The sequence below is a fragment of the Homalodisca vitripennis genome, chromosome 4 (genome assembly GCF_021130785.1).
Source record: "Homalodisca vitripennis isolate AUS2020 chromosome 4, UT_GWSS_2.1, whole genome shotgun sequence".
NCBI classification, from domain to species: Eukaryota; Metazoa; Arthropoda; class Insecta; order Hemiptera; family Cicadellidae; genus Homalodisca; species Homalodisca vitripennis.
In genome coordinates, this window is record NC_060210.1 from 201,166,316 (window position 1) to 201,183,755 (window position 17,440).

At 36.7% G+C, this 17,440-nt stretch overlaps 1 protein-coding gene across 2 annotated transcripts in view; it reads left to right on the plus strand.

The window, feature by feature from the left end:
• The first annotated feature begins 449 nt into the window (after nucleotides 1-449).
• The window catches only part of LOC124360902 (organic cation transporter protein-like), a 90,850-nt gene continuing 73,859 nt past the window's right edge, over nucleotides 450-17,440 (plus strand). Inside the window, exon 1 of one of the 2 annotated variants that reach the window (XM_046814892.1) lies at nucleotides 450-587. The gene's annotated coding sequence lies outside the window, so the exon portion shown is untranslated. The remainder of the gene's footprint in view (nucleotides 588-17,440) is intronic. The other variant, XM_046814893.1, reaches the window with a different exon arrangement.

The following is a 17,440-nucleotide window of genomic DNA, read 5'->3' on the forward strand; positions in this document are numbered from 1 at the left end:
CTTACCTCACACCTACTCTGCGTTAGCTGTCTGATACGTATAATACCTTGCAGGTGACAAACCGGTCTTACAGAAGAGAATGAAGCCATCAACTTCAACCTCTGCCACGAAGACCAGTGCTGTGATAACATCGTGTTCTCCAACTACTTTATCATCTCAGGACTTTTCTAGAAAAATTCATTCAATGCCAATCCCAATATACTATATACTTTCACTGAATTAATTTATAAACCGATCCACTTCTATCTACCTGAAGTTAAGACGAAGGTATGGAATTGATGACGCCTATGATTTTCTTTACGAAGACAGTAGCTGTGAGCGTATTTGATGGATAATCTGCGAACAGGCTGGGGAGAGGTGAGGTTGCTATGACGTAACACCGTCTCAACAATGTAGCAGCTGTCTCTCCCCCTCCACACATGAGCCTACCCCACCAGTTGCCATAGAGACCGAGAACTTGTACACTCACACTGTGTCAGTCCAGCGCGACCTGCAGTGTGAGGCTCACTCAGTCAGCTCAGTCTAGAGTCTAGAATAACGACGACGGAACTTCTGCAGAACTTCTCCTTACTGTGTCGAGTCTTCAGGTTAGCCTAAGTTTGGTTTCTACTCGTATTTAACTAATCTTATTGTATGGAAAATAGTTATCAGATTATTGTATTGAACATGAGGAAGAGGTTTATAAACTACCGCTCTCAACTTTGGAAAGCATGTGTTCAACAAAAGACACAGTTTCCTCCAAGGAACTTTGTTGTGAAACGTTTTCGTTTTGCTTTTATCATGAACTAGCAGTTACCCGCGGCTTCGCACGCAATTTCGCAGACTTTGCACGTATAGGAGTAGTACTCTGTTTCGAGTGATTTATATTTTCGACGCCAATTTAGAGTTTGTTTTGTTGCCATGACCAAGAAAACATGTCCAAAAGTGTACATTTATGGGTATTTTATTTTACTCCTATCTTAGTATTTTTGTGTCATACTTAGTTTTGCCTCGTTTCCCCGATATAGAAATCTTGTAGACTTCATACACAGGTCTGAGAAGCCTACTTCGGTCATAAAGGGCCTATCTCCGGCCATTCTAATTTACTTCCAATCTACGATATTTCTGGTGACACAATCGAGATTCCTTTGTTACCCTGATTAAGAAGCAGGTCTGAGAAGGCTACTCATGTCAAAAAATGACTAAGACGGAGTTTAAAACAGTCTTTAAATGTAAAATAAAAATAAAATACCAGTTATTAACTTTGTCTTTGATATCTACATTACACTAATGACCAAGCATTGCACACTTAACATTTGCTAAAATGTACAGTTAAAAGTTTATTTTAAAACTTTTAATTTGTTTATCTGGATGTGTTCTTTACTCTGTGCTCAATAACGGCTGCAGACAAGGTTGAAATAAAAAGTGTTGTAACTATCAAGCTTTCTAGACTATAAGTGTAAACAAATTTGTAAGTAGTGGTTAAATTAATTAAACATTTGATTTGGTTGTGGTGTTATACTACAATGTTTACACAAAACAGTTGATTACATTTAACACTGGTTCTTTCAATTAATATTTCGCTACTCAAAATAAGATTTTTCGCATCATTAAGAAACCAGTGAGGCGTAAGCCCGGAGGAATTTTCGAAATAGTGAACAAATTTTTTGGTGAACAAAATCTACATCTTAATTGGACTAATAATGCGTAATTGTGACAGATTCTTAAACAAGAGTTTCACACGTATAGTTTGGTATTTATTGTAATTTAATCATATTGGAGTATAACATGAAGAGCGCAAATAAATGGGACATCAGAAAACATGCAGCATCAAGTATCTTTCTTATAGTACAAAGGCAATTTAATTCAATTTGATTTGCCGTAGGAATATTATTTGTATTCCTCTCATTTATGCGTAGGCAATTCAAATTATTTTTCACTATATGACAAGGATTGTAGAAGTGGTTGATATTGGGCAGGAACAACAGCCTCTAAGCCTGGCAAAGATAGGAATGTTGGGTTTGGCTCCAGTACAGCTTCCTCTTAGTGCAGCGTCTGGAATCTGACATTGTCACAGACTTGACGTCTGGAATCTGGAGTCATGTTCGTCTGAAGAGAGACAACAAAGTCGATGGCAAAGAAGCTGAGGATGAATTCTTTACATAGTTTCTACATCAGAGACACCCAGACTAGAAAATATAGTGCAATCTTAGTGAAGGTGTGTTCTCATTGTCTCATCAGCTGCACAATTGAGTGCACTGCGATGTTTTAGACACGAACTCTAAACACTGCGGAGCAATCGAGATTTCAGACGCTGCACTAAGAGGAAGGTGAACTGGAGCTAAACTCAACATTCGCGTTGAATGCACGCTATAGCTCTATAGCTACGCTGATAAGGACAATAAAATATGAACATTAAACCACGCTTTGATACCGTCACTGAGTGTTTGTTAGTCGGACGATTCGCGGTCACTATGACGTCATTGTCAAGAACGTATGCTTGGATAAAACACTTGAAACTGACATCACCAACATTAAACTATATAATCTGAATGCCTCTAATATACAAAAAACGAATAGAGGTGAAATAATTATACGTTAAAAATATTCAAGAGGAAATACGTATTCGTATATACGATACCAAATGCAATATTCCTCCACGGTCACGTGACTGTACGCCCATATTGATTATTGTACTCGCTACGCTTGTAATACGCTTCTTTGTCATTCAACAGTGAGACATCAGCTACCTGAGCCGGTGGCCTCAGTATTGTAACAATTCCCTGCAAAGAGTATTGTAAGAATTCCCTGCAAAGGGTATTGCAAGAATTCCCTGCAAAGAGTATTGTAAGAATTCCCTGCAAAGGGTATTGTAACAATTCCCTGAAAAGAGTATTGTAAGAATTCCCTGCAAAGGGTATTGTAACAATTCCCTGCAAAGAGTATTGTAAGAATTCCCTGCAAAGGGTATTGTAAGAATTCCCTGCAAAGGGTATTGTAACAATTCCCTGCAAAGAGTATTGTAAGAATTCCCTGCAAAGAGTATTGTAAGAATTCCCTGCAAAGGGTATTGTAAGAATTCCCTGCAAAGGGCATTGTAACAATTCCCTGCAAAGAGTATTGTAAGAATTCCCTGCAAAGGGTATTGTAAGAATTCCCTGCAAAGGGTATTGTAACAATTCCCTGCAAATAGTAATGTAAGAATTCCCTGCAAAGGGTATTGTAAGAATTCCCTGCAAAGAGTATTGTAAGAATTCCCTGCAAAGGGTATTGTAACAATTCCCTGCAAAGAGTATTATAAGAATTCCCTGCAAAGGGTATTGTAAGAATTCCCTGCAGAGGGTATTGTAAGAATTCCCTGCAAAGGGCATTGTAACAATTCCCTGCAAAGAGTATTTTAAGAATTCCCTGCAAAGGGTATTGTAAGAAGTCCCTGCAAAGGGTATTGTAAGAATTCCCTGCAAAGGGTATTGTAACAATTCCCTGCAAATAGTAATGTAAGAATTCCCTGCAAAGGGTATTGTAACAATTCCCTGCAAAGAGTATTGTAAGAATTCCCTGCAAAGGGTATTGTAACAATTCCCTGCAAAGAGTATTGTAAGAATTCCCTGCAAAGAGTATTGTAAGAATTCCCTGCAAAGGGTATTGTAACAATTCCGTGCAAAGAGTATTGTGAGAATTCCGTGCAATGCAATCTTGAAACAACTGAGGATTAACATAATAATAATAATGTTTTGTTTTCTCAAATATATGTATAGTTGTTTTACAAATAATAATTACTTAGAAACCAGTTCTGACCTCAAGAATTAAATTATATATATTTAAATACATACTTACATATAAAACATAAATCAAATCGTCTAAAAGTTGTTGACAAGAAAGTAAATAAAAATTCAATTCATCACTAATTCTACAACTCAATATTAATATATACGGTACAGAATGTGAGAAAATTTAGGCCTCTAACTGTATTATACTTTTTATATAGCAGTCTAAAATTAAAAAGAAATCTATTCCATTTCTTAAAAACATATATCTTTTATAATCTAAAACATAAAATAATAATAATACAATACATTTTCCCCTGTACTACTGTTTTAGTTCACTTAACCTTTAAAAACAACTTTATAATCTAACATAAATCTGAAAACTTAATTATACAATATATACAAAAGGGTATAATCAATCATTGCTGTATGGGCAGTATTTGTTCGACATCAGTTTCAAGTATCCACTTTTTTAACTTAAGGAATATGTTACCTACTAGGTGAAGTTTTTACGTTTTCTGGCAATTTATTAAAAACTATAGATGCTATAAAGTTAAAAGTTATTGTAAAGAATATATTGTTTGGGTTACGACCTGTATAGAGGTTGAAATTCCTAAGCCGTAGCTTATAAGTGTTTTCGTTCTCGGAAAGAGTTCCACTTTTATCATAAAACAATTTCATAACTTACCTATAATAAGAAAACATACCTTAAATGAAATATTTTGTAATAAGAATAATGGACATAAAGGCTCAAAGTTACTTTTAAATGAAATCCATGTTATAAAATAGATTTAATTTTTGTTGAAAATATAAAGGATTTAAGGAGATTTCATTGAAGATGATAACGGTTCATAGATGCCTCTTAAATGCCTCAAATTTCTCAAATATAGAACGATACAGTCATGTGAACTATCAGTACCAGTACAGAACTGTTCATAGCGGAGTAGTATTGTTCCTGTGCTTTACGGCCGTGCCTTTCTTTATTTCCTTTATATGTTTTAGTTTAAATTGTTGAACATGGGGTTTTCCTCATTCTGAATCTGTTGTCCAAAATTAATGCTGTTAAAAACTCTCACAGACAGGTCAAAATTTTTGTTTTATTTTTCAAATCCACGAACATTCTTGTGTTGACGATTTACTTTTTGTACTTTTTGACGATTAGATTTCTTGCCATATTATATTTAAGACAAACATATCTAGTTTGTATTCGAAAAATATAATATATTTTTATCTATAGATTTTGGTCCAGTATTAGAACAGTTTTGAATTTTAATGCTGTGAGGGTAAAAATTGAAAAACTAAATAAATTAAACTCGAGCAAGAAGTACGCTTGAGTAGAACAAGCTGAGTGCGTAGTGGATAGTACCTGTATAGGTACGTATATATTGTACGTGCAGGCATATCGGCTTTAGTGTGCAATGTTTGCAGAGGCTTTACTATTTACATAGAATTATTTCATCGCTTTGCTCTATTGTGTACGATATTACGTTCTTTATGTAACCGTTACAATAAGTATTAACGATTGCGTTCACGTATTATTGCAAAGTAATGCCTAAACATATTGTATTACCCGTATTAAACAATACCGCCATAATTATTATATACTTAACTACTTATGGGATCGAATTAAACAATAACTGTTGAGCTCAGTTGAGCTTGATAATATATCTCGTATCAAATCAGAAATAACACACGAGAATATTTCAACGAAGATTGAAGTGTTTGATCCATTCCTCTACTTTATTAGATCGGACTTGACTTCAATAACTTATATAACTCTGAATGGATCTTTTATCACTATGGACCTTCGTCAGCTTTAGCCTTAAAGGGTTATCAGTCAATTTAGACGCTTTTTTTCTTTACGACGCAATCAGTCGTCACATTCATAACTGAGAAGCGATCTTCTGATTTCTAAACGGTCTCTATACACCATCGGGTACGTGCTACATACGTAATTAATTACAATTAAACTCACTTTCATAATCACAATTGAAAATGTCATTTCAAATTTCAATTTCCTTTTCTGTTTTAACTGAGTTACAGTAATTACATCTGATGTTGTGTCGTAATTACGGGTCATTGATTAGTGACGTAAAATGATAATAAAATTCCGTTTTGACGTAGCCGACAAAAACAAATTCCGCGTGTTCTTTTCTCAAACTGTAGATACGATGCTTAGTTTTAAAAGGAGATTTATACACTTGCTGTGGTGATATGACGACTCTGTAATGGTTGGCATATTTGTATAGTCCTAAAACTTCCACAAGTGTTACAACATTCTATAGTTCTCTTGGTCGTATGTGTGTCAAGATAAAATATATGATCTGAGAAAAAGACGTACCAAAACTAACTCAGCTTTCAAATTCTTCCTAAGGGAAATTTCTCTATCAATGTCTCTAAACACGAGTTTATGTTCTATGTAATGCACATTGGCTCTTATCTTCTACACTATAGAAGGCAACATGAAATTGTGCACATTAACATGTAATCTAAAACTTATATTAAATAATAAATCCAACATGTTTAAAGAGTTGGATAAATCGCCGATTTAAATAAACTAGCCAGTGGCAAAAATCTGATAAATTTGTATACATACAGAGTGGTCGGAGATAAATATGATGAACGGTTAAGTCAAACGCTGTCATTAAAAAGAATTTTTGTTGATAGTAGCTCTCAAAATCAGTGGAGTTTTATATTTGTAACAAGCTATTACGGTAACGACAAGCTTCTACTATACAGGGTGTCTCGTAACTATCTGGTATACCACGTTATTGCTCAGGTCGAGACAAACATATTTCACCATATGAACATGGGTCTCTGATGCTTAGTTTCCCATATGTCTGTCTGTATGTGGTTTAAAAAAAATTAAATAAAGCTGCCGTTTATTCAGTTTTTGTATTGTTGTTTATTCGCTGAGAACCTCAATGTGGGTCATGTATTGTCACAGTAAATTTGTTCTAATCAGTTATTATTTGATTTAAATAACTTTGGTGTCATAAGATTCGTGATAATATTCATTAAAAACTTTTATTCATGTAGTCCTTGAGAAAAACTGCTGATTTTTAAGATATTCAGAGATTTATAGTTTTAATGGCCGCCATTTTGAAAATACTAAAGATAATTTCATGATCATTGTTTCGGTAATTGGCCTTGATATCATAAATATTTGATATCAAAACAAATTTGGTATAATTAAACTTATAAGATTAAAAATGTAAAAAAAAAAAAAATAATATACAGACAGATGGGAAACTAAGCATCAGAGACCCATGTTCATATTGTAAAATATGTTTGTCTTGACCTGAGCAATAACGTGGTATACCTTTGACCAGAGAGTTACGGGACACTCTGTATAAAGCTCAAACAGCGAACAATACGGCTGTAAAACCTGCTCGACCTCCAGGTTCGTGACACTAAAAGTAAATATGCAAATTTGCTGGATTACCCGCGAACAGGTAGAGAAGTCTAGTGCCGTGACGTCACGATTGTCTCACTGTATATCAGCTGTTCCCCCTCCCCCTCCACTGCTCCTGTAACCATAGAAACCTGTCAACTTGTACCGCGGCAGACAGTCCAGCGCGGCCCGACACACCGGCAACACGAGTAAGGTTGGGACACACATAACCGCACCGTGCCCGACACGTGAGTCGGCCGATTGTCGGTGCGGGCTCGGCTCGGTTACCGTGAGGCCACACATGTCCGTATGCAGTCCGAGCGCAACAATCTCACTGTTTGTACTAGAGCATGTTTCTTTTCAATTCGAAGTGACAGATACTTAAAAAATATTCGGAAGATTAAGTATTGCTTGAGAAAAATTGTTAATATCATTTTTGTTATTTTTATTAATCGCTGTGATGAATGAAACATTGTAATGCTACAGTAAAGCTTTGTTACAATCAGCTAGTATGTAAAATTTGTAAATATCTTTATCTTGGTTATATTTTTTATCCCTATAAATTCTTGTTCATTGTGTTTCATTGCAACGAATTTCAGTCAAATACACTATAAACAGTATATTTAGTGTTTTTTGTATTAAACCCAAGAGCTATAGTGTGATGCCAGAGAGTTTGCCATGTTGCAAGCCCTTTTATAATAATTTGTAAAACATAGTAAATATTTGTAAAATATATACTGGAGAACTTACAAAAAAACAGATTTTACAAAAATTTTTTCTTTTATAGCTCCGAGGACAAGTAATTTATTGCCAGAATTAGTCAAAAATAGTAGAAACATAAATATATCTCTAAAAAAATTAGAGTATGGTTGATCGGTCAAAATGATATTGAGTATTTGTTTAAGATAATACATTAGTGTATGGTTAGTCTTGTCTGCTAAGTTATAATAATATTTAAATAGACACGTTAGAGCATTATAAAATAATTATTTATAATATAATATTTAATGTTACATGTGTAAAGCCTAATATTTGAATTGTAAATCATGCATAAATCCTTTTTGTTTAATACAGCACACTAGTTATACTAAATTTAAACTTTGACACGTAAGAGTACATTATTTACTACATAAGCTAAAATAACTCATTTTTATCATTTCATTCTTGCTCGATTCCGCTATTTTTATTTTTTACCCTTTTTGTATATAGTATCCCCAACACAGGCACAGCCTCTTATGGGGTACCTAAATTTCCCTTATTTTGTAAATCTATTGGCCTAATTATTAGTTTAAAAAAAGAAAGACAAATCTAAAAGGATGTAACCTACTTTTTATATTTTATTACTCTAAGTACATAAATTAGAAATAAAGTAATTAGAAAACATTTTTTGTATTTGTTATTTACTGCTATACGTTATGTCATAGTATATTATTTATTATTAAGCACTGGCAATAAAATTTATTTGTAATATTCAGTTTGTTATTATGGGGAACTAATGATTTATTATTATTATTTATTTTTAACATGGGGTTTTCTTGCTTGAAAATCTTATTGTAAATAAAATATTTTTTATTTTTACTTTATTGAAGTGAAAAGAATAAAAATAAAAATGTCATAGAAACATTCTAAATATGACCCTTACAAAATAACCGGAATAAATGTATCAAGTAACTTCAATACATCAAAGAAAAATAGATTTTCGCGCAAATAATTACATGCTTGTTATTTTTTAATTAATGAAAAATATTTATAGGTTTTTTCGTGATTCGAATTTAGTTGTTTAAAATCACTTAAGGTACAAACATGGTTTTCAAATTTGTTTGTAATAAGAAAATATGCACAATAAGAAAATATGACTAGTTTAACTCTAAGGTAAGAAAATGTAATACTTTTAATAATAAATATGATTTTGTACGCGAACACAGGATGTAGAGTTAGTAGGCTATACTAAATAATTCACTAAAATAGAACGTGTAGACTACTTAAATAGTTTTAAAAAGAAGAACGCAACAGTAAACAACATATGATGCCGCTCGTAGACCGCACCGTGCCCGTCAAAATTCAAACTAAACATATCGGTGACGGTGCGGGCGCGGTGCGGCCACGACGGTCTGGTGTCGGTGCGGACATGTGTGGACTTGCAGGTTGAAAACTGCGCTGCAATTCTTTCACCGTATGACGGCCAGCATACGGCCGACTGACGTGTCGGGCGCGGTGCGGGTATGTGTGTCCCAACCTTATCTCGCATACTCTGTCTCAGTAGCCAGTAGGTAGTACATAGTACAGGTCAGTTAGTGTTAACTTACAACAGTGTTACGTATTGTAAACTAGAACGACAAACTTTGGGTCTCTCTGTTAGCCCACACCAAACCTTACTATAGGTTTGTACAGATTCTAATGTGTGATTGTTCTCTTAGGCATTTATGATCAGAGCCTCTAGAATTTTATTCTGTGAACTAACTGATAAGCATTATCTTGGGGAATACTTTTCTTTCCTCGGAATGCGGCAGAGTGGTCGCACTGATGGCCAAAGCATTAGTAGATAAGATAAGATAGGAACTTACCGACTCCCGTTCTTGTAAAACAGGGTAAATTATACTTCGGCAAAAAATACAACGTAATTGATATCGATGCAGTTGATAACGATAAAGATTGATACAGTGAAATGGTTCGTATTTAAGAATTCAAAAGGTTTGTAGTGAACTAAAAAACAGACCCCAAACTCCTTCAGAACAATCCAGGAATAATAAAAAATATAAATACAGATAACAATAATAGTTTGACTACCATACAACTGTAAAAAACTAATCACAATCTTGTTATTAAACCCATCTCAATATATATTTTAATATTGTTTCGTATCTTCAAGGAACAAGGTAAATCAAATCCTTTCCAATAAATTGTATAACTAATTAACGAAAATCCTTTTTAAGAAGTACTTATTTTATTATAGTATCAAAAATCATATGTTATGAGAGTTTTCAAAGTTTATGAAAAATTATTTAAAATATACATATTAATACTAGGATTAGGACAATAAATTATGAATTGGAACAGGACAAAATATTGACTTCAATCAGTTATTGCATGATAGGCGTTTTTATTGTTACAGTACAGTTATTTAATTCAATCAACTTTCTGCTTCTATCATAATGCCACTACTGACAGGAGTTATTGTCATTCTTATGGGTAAAGTTTATTTACAGACAACATACGTGCTAAAAAGTTTTGTTTATAGGTCTTATAATATATTTATTATGTACACAATGAAGGCTATGCTCAAGGTCCAAGGTCAAGAAGCTGAAGTAGGCGGTCTTGTAGCAAGCATACAAATCCATCAATAAATGAATGTCGATGTTGAGGTTTTTTTAACATTATTATATAACATTACACGACTAAAGTATAAATAAAAGTAAAGTATAATGTATAAAGTATAATTTGGTATTTATAGTATAATGATTTACTTAAAAAATAGTAACAGTAAACTAAGTCTTGTGATTAAATAGGCTTAATTACCCTGAAAGACATGTTTTATGAGCAATATTAAAAAGACAAAAATTTAGAAATATTATGGTATTAAATATTGCCAAACAGCAAACACAGTGTAATTGTACAGTAATATTAAAATTCAGAAGTATTGCGTGTTCAGTGATCAGCTGGGCCGTAGCTGTCAACTATTCACTAACCACGTGATCTAGAAAACGGCGTTTTGTTAGGCTCCAACAGCTGAGCCTCACCATTCACCGTAGATACATAACATCGCTTCGACAGCTTATTTCAATTCCGTTGACGACCGTGACTCATGAACTGAGCTATCCAACGACCCATTGTTTAGTGATATACCTCGGTGACAGTTGCAGTTTACACTTGTTATAGTACGAGACACATCATTGCAGAAACATTACATCGCTTCGTCACCTTATTTCTATTCCGTTGACGACCGTGACTCATGAACTGAGCCACCAAACGACACATTGTTTAGTGATATACCTCGGTGACAGTTGCAGTTTCACACTTGTTATAAGTACGAGACACATCATTGCAGAAACATTACATCGCTTCGTCAGCTTATTTCAATTCCGTTGACGACCGTGACTCATGAACTGGGCTATCCAACGACCCATTGTTTAGTGATATACCTCGGTGACAGTTGCAGTTTACACTTGTTATAGTACGAGACACATCATTTCAGAAACATTACATCGCTTCGTCACCTTATTTCAATTCCGTTGACGACCGTGACTCATGAACTGGGCTATCCAACGACCCATTGTTTAGTGATATACCTCGGTGACAGTTGCAGTTTACACTTGTTATAGTACGAGACACATCATTGCAGAAAACATTACATCGCCTCGATCAGCTTATTTCAATTCCGTTGACGACCGTGGACTCATGAACTGGGCTATCCAACGACCCATTTGTTTAGTGATATACCTCGGTGCACAGTTGCAGTTTACACTTGTTATAGTACGAGACACATCATTGCAGAAACATTACATCGCCTCGACAGCTTATTTCAAATTCCGTTGACGACCGTGACTCATGAACTGGGCTATCCAAGACCCATTGTTTAGTGATATACCTCGGTGACAGTTGCCAGGATTACACTTGTTATAGTACGAGACACATCATTGCAGAAACATTACATCGCCTCGACAGCTTATTTCAATTCCGTTGACGACCGTGACTCATGAACTGGGGGAGCTATCCAACGACACATTGTTTAGTGATTACCTCGGTGACAGTTGCAGTATACACTTGTTATAGTACGAGACACATCATTGCAGAAACATTACATCGCTTCGTCAGCTTATTTCTATTCCGTTGACGACCATGACTCATGAAATCTGAGCCACCAAAAACGACACATTGTTTAGTGATATACCTCGGTGACAGTTGCAGTTCACACTTGTTATAGTACGAGACACATCATTGCAGACACATTACATCGCTTCGTCACCTTATTTCAATTCCGTTGACGACCGTGACTCATGAACTGGGCTAATCCAACGACCCCAGTGTTTAGTGATATACCTCGGTGACAGTTGCAGTTTACACTTGTTATAGTACGAGACACATCATTGCAGAAACATTACATCGCCTCGATCAGCTTATTTCAATTCCGTTGAACGACCGTGACTCATGAAATGGGCTATCCAACGACCCATTGTTTAGTGATATACCTCGGTGACAGTTGCAGTTTACACTTGTTTATAGTACGAGACACATCATTGCAGAAACATTTACATCGCTTCGTCGACCTTATTTTCAATTCCGTTGTTGACGACCGTGACTCATGAACTGGGCTATCCAACGACCCATTGTTTAGTGATATACCTCGGTGACCAGTTTTGCAGGGGGGGGGGTTATACACTTGTTATAGTACGAGACACATCATGGCAGAAACATTACATCGCTTCGTCACCTTATTTCAATTCCGTTGATCGACGTGACTCATGAACTGGGGCTATCATTGTTTAGTGATATACCTCGGGTGACAGTTTGCAGTTTACACTTGTTTATAGTACGATCATTGGCAGAAACTTTTCCGAATTCCGTTGACGACTTCGGCTTGATATACCTCGGTGACAGTTGCAGTTTACACAGTGATCATTTGCATTCATGCAATTCCGTTGACGACGTGACTCCAAAGATACCTCTGCAGTTGCATATCAATCTGCAGAAAACATTAGTGACAGTTGACGACCGATGTCATGAACTGGGCTACACATTGTTGATATACCTCTGTGCAGTTTACACTTGTTATAGTACGAGAGGCAGAAACACATATCATGACGATGACATGAACTGACACATCATCGCCTCGAGACTAACATTATTTCAATTCGGTTCACAGCTTATTTCAATTCCGTTGACGACCGTGACTCATGAACTGGGCTATCCAACGACCCATTGTTTAGTGATATACCTCGGTGACAGTTGCAGTTTACACTTGTTATAGTACGAGACACATCATGGCAGAAACATAACATAGCTTCGTCAGCTTATTTCAATTCCGTTGACGACCGTGACTCATGAACTGGGCTATCCAACGACCCATTGTTTAGTGATATACCTCGGTGACAGTTGCAGTTTACACTTGTTATAGTACGAGACACATCATTGCAGAAACATAACATCGCTTCGTCAGCTTATTTCAATTCCGTTGACGACCGTGACTCTATGAACTGGGCTATCCAACGACCCATTGTTAAGTGATATACCTCGGTGTCAGTTGCAGTTTACACTTGTTAAAGTACGAGACATATCATGGCAGAAACATAACATAGCTTCGTCCAGCTTATTTCCAATTCCGTTGACGACCGTGACTCATGAACTGAGCTATTCAAACGACCTATTGTTTAGTGATATACCTCGGTGACAGTTGCAGTTTACACTTGTTATAAGTACGAGACACATCATGGCAGAAACATAACATCGGCTATCGTCAGCTTTATTTCTATTCCGTTGACGACCGTGGACTCATGAACTGAGCTATCCAACGACCAATTTTTTAGTGATATACCTCGAGTGACAGTTGCAGTTTACACTTGTTATAGTACGGAGACACATCATTGGCAGAAACATAACATGCTTCGTCAGCTTATTTCTATTCGGTTGACGACCGTGACTCATGAACTGAGCTATCCAACGACCAAATTTTTTTTTAGTGATATACCTCGGTGACAGTTGCAGTTTTACACACTTGTGTATAGTACGAGACACATCATGGCAGAAACATAACATAGCTTCGTCAGCTTATTTCAATTCCGTTGACGACCGTGACTCATGAACTGGGCTATCCAACGACCACCAAATTTGTTTAGTGATATACCTCGGTGTCAGTTGCAGTTTACACTTGTTATAGTACGAGACATATCATCGGCAGAAACATAACATAGCTTCGTCCAGCTGTATTTCTATTCCGTTTGACGACCGTGACTCATGAACCTGAGCTATCCAACGACCAAATTTTTTAAGTGATATAACTCGGTGACAGTTGCAGTTTACACTTGTTATAGTACGAGACACATCATCGGCAGAAACATAACATAGCTTCGTCAGCTTATTTCAATTCCGTTGACGACCGTGACTCATGAACTGAGCTATCCAACGAACCGAAATTTTTATAAGTGATATACCTCGGTGACAGTTGCAGTTTAACACTTGTTAATAGTACGAGACACATCAATAGGCACGAAACATAACATAGCCTTCGTCAGCTTATTCAATATACCCATAGTAAGACGACCGGTGGACTCATGAACTGAGCTGAATCCAAGCGACCAAATTTTTTAGTGGATATATCCTCGGTGACCAGTTGCAGTTTACACTCTGTTATAGTATAATAGACACATCATGGCCAGAAACATAACATAGCTTCGGTCAGCTTATTATCAATTCCGTTGACGACCGTGTCCTCATGAACTGGATCTATCCAACGACCAAATTTTTTAGTGATATACCTCGGTGGACCAGTTGCAGTTCTTACACTTTGTTAATTACGAGACACATCAAGTGGGCAGAACAACATAACAACCTTAGCTTCGTCAGCTTATTTTCAATTCCGTTGACGACCGTGACGTCATGACTGAGCTATCCAACGACCAAATATTTTATTGAGTGATATACCTCGGTGACAAATGCAGTTAACACTTGTTTTTTTATTAGTAGTACGAAGACAACATCTTGGCAGAAACATAACATAGCTTCGTCAGCTTATTTCAAATTTCCGTTTGACGACCGTGTGACTCATGAACTGGGCTACTCCAACGACCCATTGTTAAGTTGATATACTCTCGGTGTCAGTTGCCATGTTTTACACTTGTTATAGTTACGAGACATATCATGGCAGAGAACATAACATGAGCTATCGTCAGCCTTATTTCAATTCCGTTTGACGACCGTGACTCATGAACTGAGCTATTCAACGACCCTATTGTTTAGATGATATACCTCGTTACAGTTGCGTTTACCACCTTCAGCACCAACTTGTTAATAGTACGAGACAACAGCACTCAAGGCAGAAACATAACATCGCTTCGTCATCTTATTCCTATTTCCGATTTGGACGGACCGTGACTCATGATACTGAGTTATCCCAATCGACCAAATTATTTAATGATATACCCTCGGTTGACAGTTGCAGCTTTACACTTGTTATAGTACGATGACACAACATGGCAGAAACATAACATAGCTTCGTCCAGCTTTTTTCTAGTCGTTGACGACCGTGAACTCATGAACTGAGCTATCCCAACGACGCAAATTTTTTTAGTGATATACCTCGGTGACTAGTTGCAGTTTACACTTGTTTATAGAACGAGACACTTCATGGCAGAAACATAACATAGCTTCGTCAGCTTATTTCAATTCCGTTGACGACCGTTACTCATCGAACCTGGGCTACCCAACGACCCATAGTTTAGTGATATACCTCGGTGTCAGTTGCAGTTTACACTTTGTTATAGTATCGAGAACATATCATGGCAAGAAACATACATCGAGCATCGTCATTGATTTCTCATTCCGTTGACCCGACTGCGTGACTCATGAACTTAGCAATCCAACGACCTATTGTTTTAGTGATGATACCTCGGTGACAGTGGCAGTTTACACTTGTTATAGTACGAACACATCATTGCAGAAACATAACATCCGCTTCGTCACTTATTTCTATTCGGTTGACGACCCGTGACTCATGAACTGAGCTATCCCAATCGACCCAAATTTTTTAGTGATATACCTCGGTGACAGTTTGCAGTTTACAACTTGTTATTAGTAACGAGACACATCAGGCAGAAACATAAACAGATAGCTCTTCGTCAGCTTATTTCTATTCCGTTACCGAACCGTGAACTCATGAACTGAGCTATCCAACGACCAAATTGTTTAGTGATATAACCTCGGTGGACAGTTGCTGTTTACACTTGTTATAAGTACGAGACACATCATGGCAGAAACATAAAATAGCTTCGTCAAGCTTATTTCAAATTCCGTTGACGACCGTGACTTCCATGAACTGAGCTATCCCAACGACCCATTGTTTTAGTGATATACCTCGGTGACAGATTTGCAGTTTACACTTGTTTATAAGGTACGAGACACATCATGGCAAAACATAACATAGCTCGTCCAGCTTATTTCAATTCCGTTGAACGACTCGATGACTCTCATGAACTGGGGGCTAATCCAACAGACCCATTGATTTTAAAGTGATATACCTCGGTTCGAGTCCAGGTTGCAGTTTACACTTGTTATAGTACGAGACACATCATGGCAAGAAACATAACATAGCTTCGTCAGCTTATTTCAATTCCGTTGACGACCGTGACTCATGAACTGGGCTATCCAACGACCCATTGTTTAGTGATATACCTCGGTGACAGTTGCAGTTTACACTTGTTATAGTACGAGACACATCATGGCAGAAACATTAACATAGCTTCGTCAGCTTATTTCAATTCCGTTGACGACCGTGACTCATGAACTGAGCTATCCAACGACCCCATTGTTTAGTGATATACCTCGGTGACAGTTGCAGTTTACACTTGTTATAGTACGAGACACATCATTGGCAGAAACATTAACATAGCTTCGTCAGCTTATTTCAATTCCGTTGACGACCGTGACTCATGAACTGAGCCTATCCAACGACCAAATTTTTTAGTGATATACCTCGGTGACAGTTGCAGTTTACACTTGTTATAGTACGAGACACATCATGGCAGAAACATAACATAGCTTCGTCACCTTATTTCAATTCCGTTGACGACCGTGACTCATGAACTGAGCTATCCAACGACCATTGTTTAGTGATATACCTCGGTGACAGTTGCAGTTTACACTTGTTATAGTACGAGACACATCATGGCAGAAACATAACATCGCTTCGTCAGCTTATTTCAATTCCGTTGACGACCGTGACTCATGAACTGGGCTATCCAACGACCCATTTTTTAGTGATATACCTCGGTGACAAGTTGCAGTTTACACTTGTTATAGTACGAGACACATCATGGCAGAAACATAACATAGCCTCGTCGCCTTATTATTTCAATTCCGTTGACGACCGTGACTCATGAACTGGGCTATCCAACGACCCATTGTTTAGTGATATACCTCGGTGACAGTTGCAGTTTACACTTGTTATAGTACGAGACACATCATTGCAGAAACATAACATCGCTTCGTCAGCTTATTTCAATTCCGTTGACGACCGTGACTCATGAACTGGGCTATCCAACGACCCATTGTTTAGTGATATACCTCGGTGACAGTTGCAGTTTACACTTGT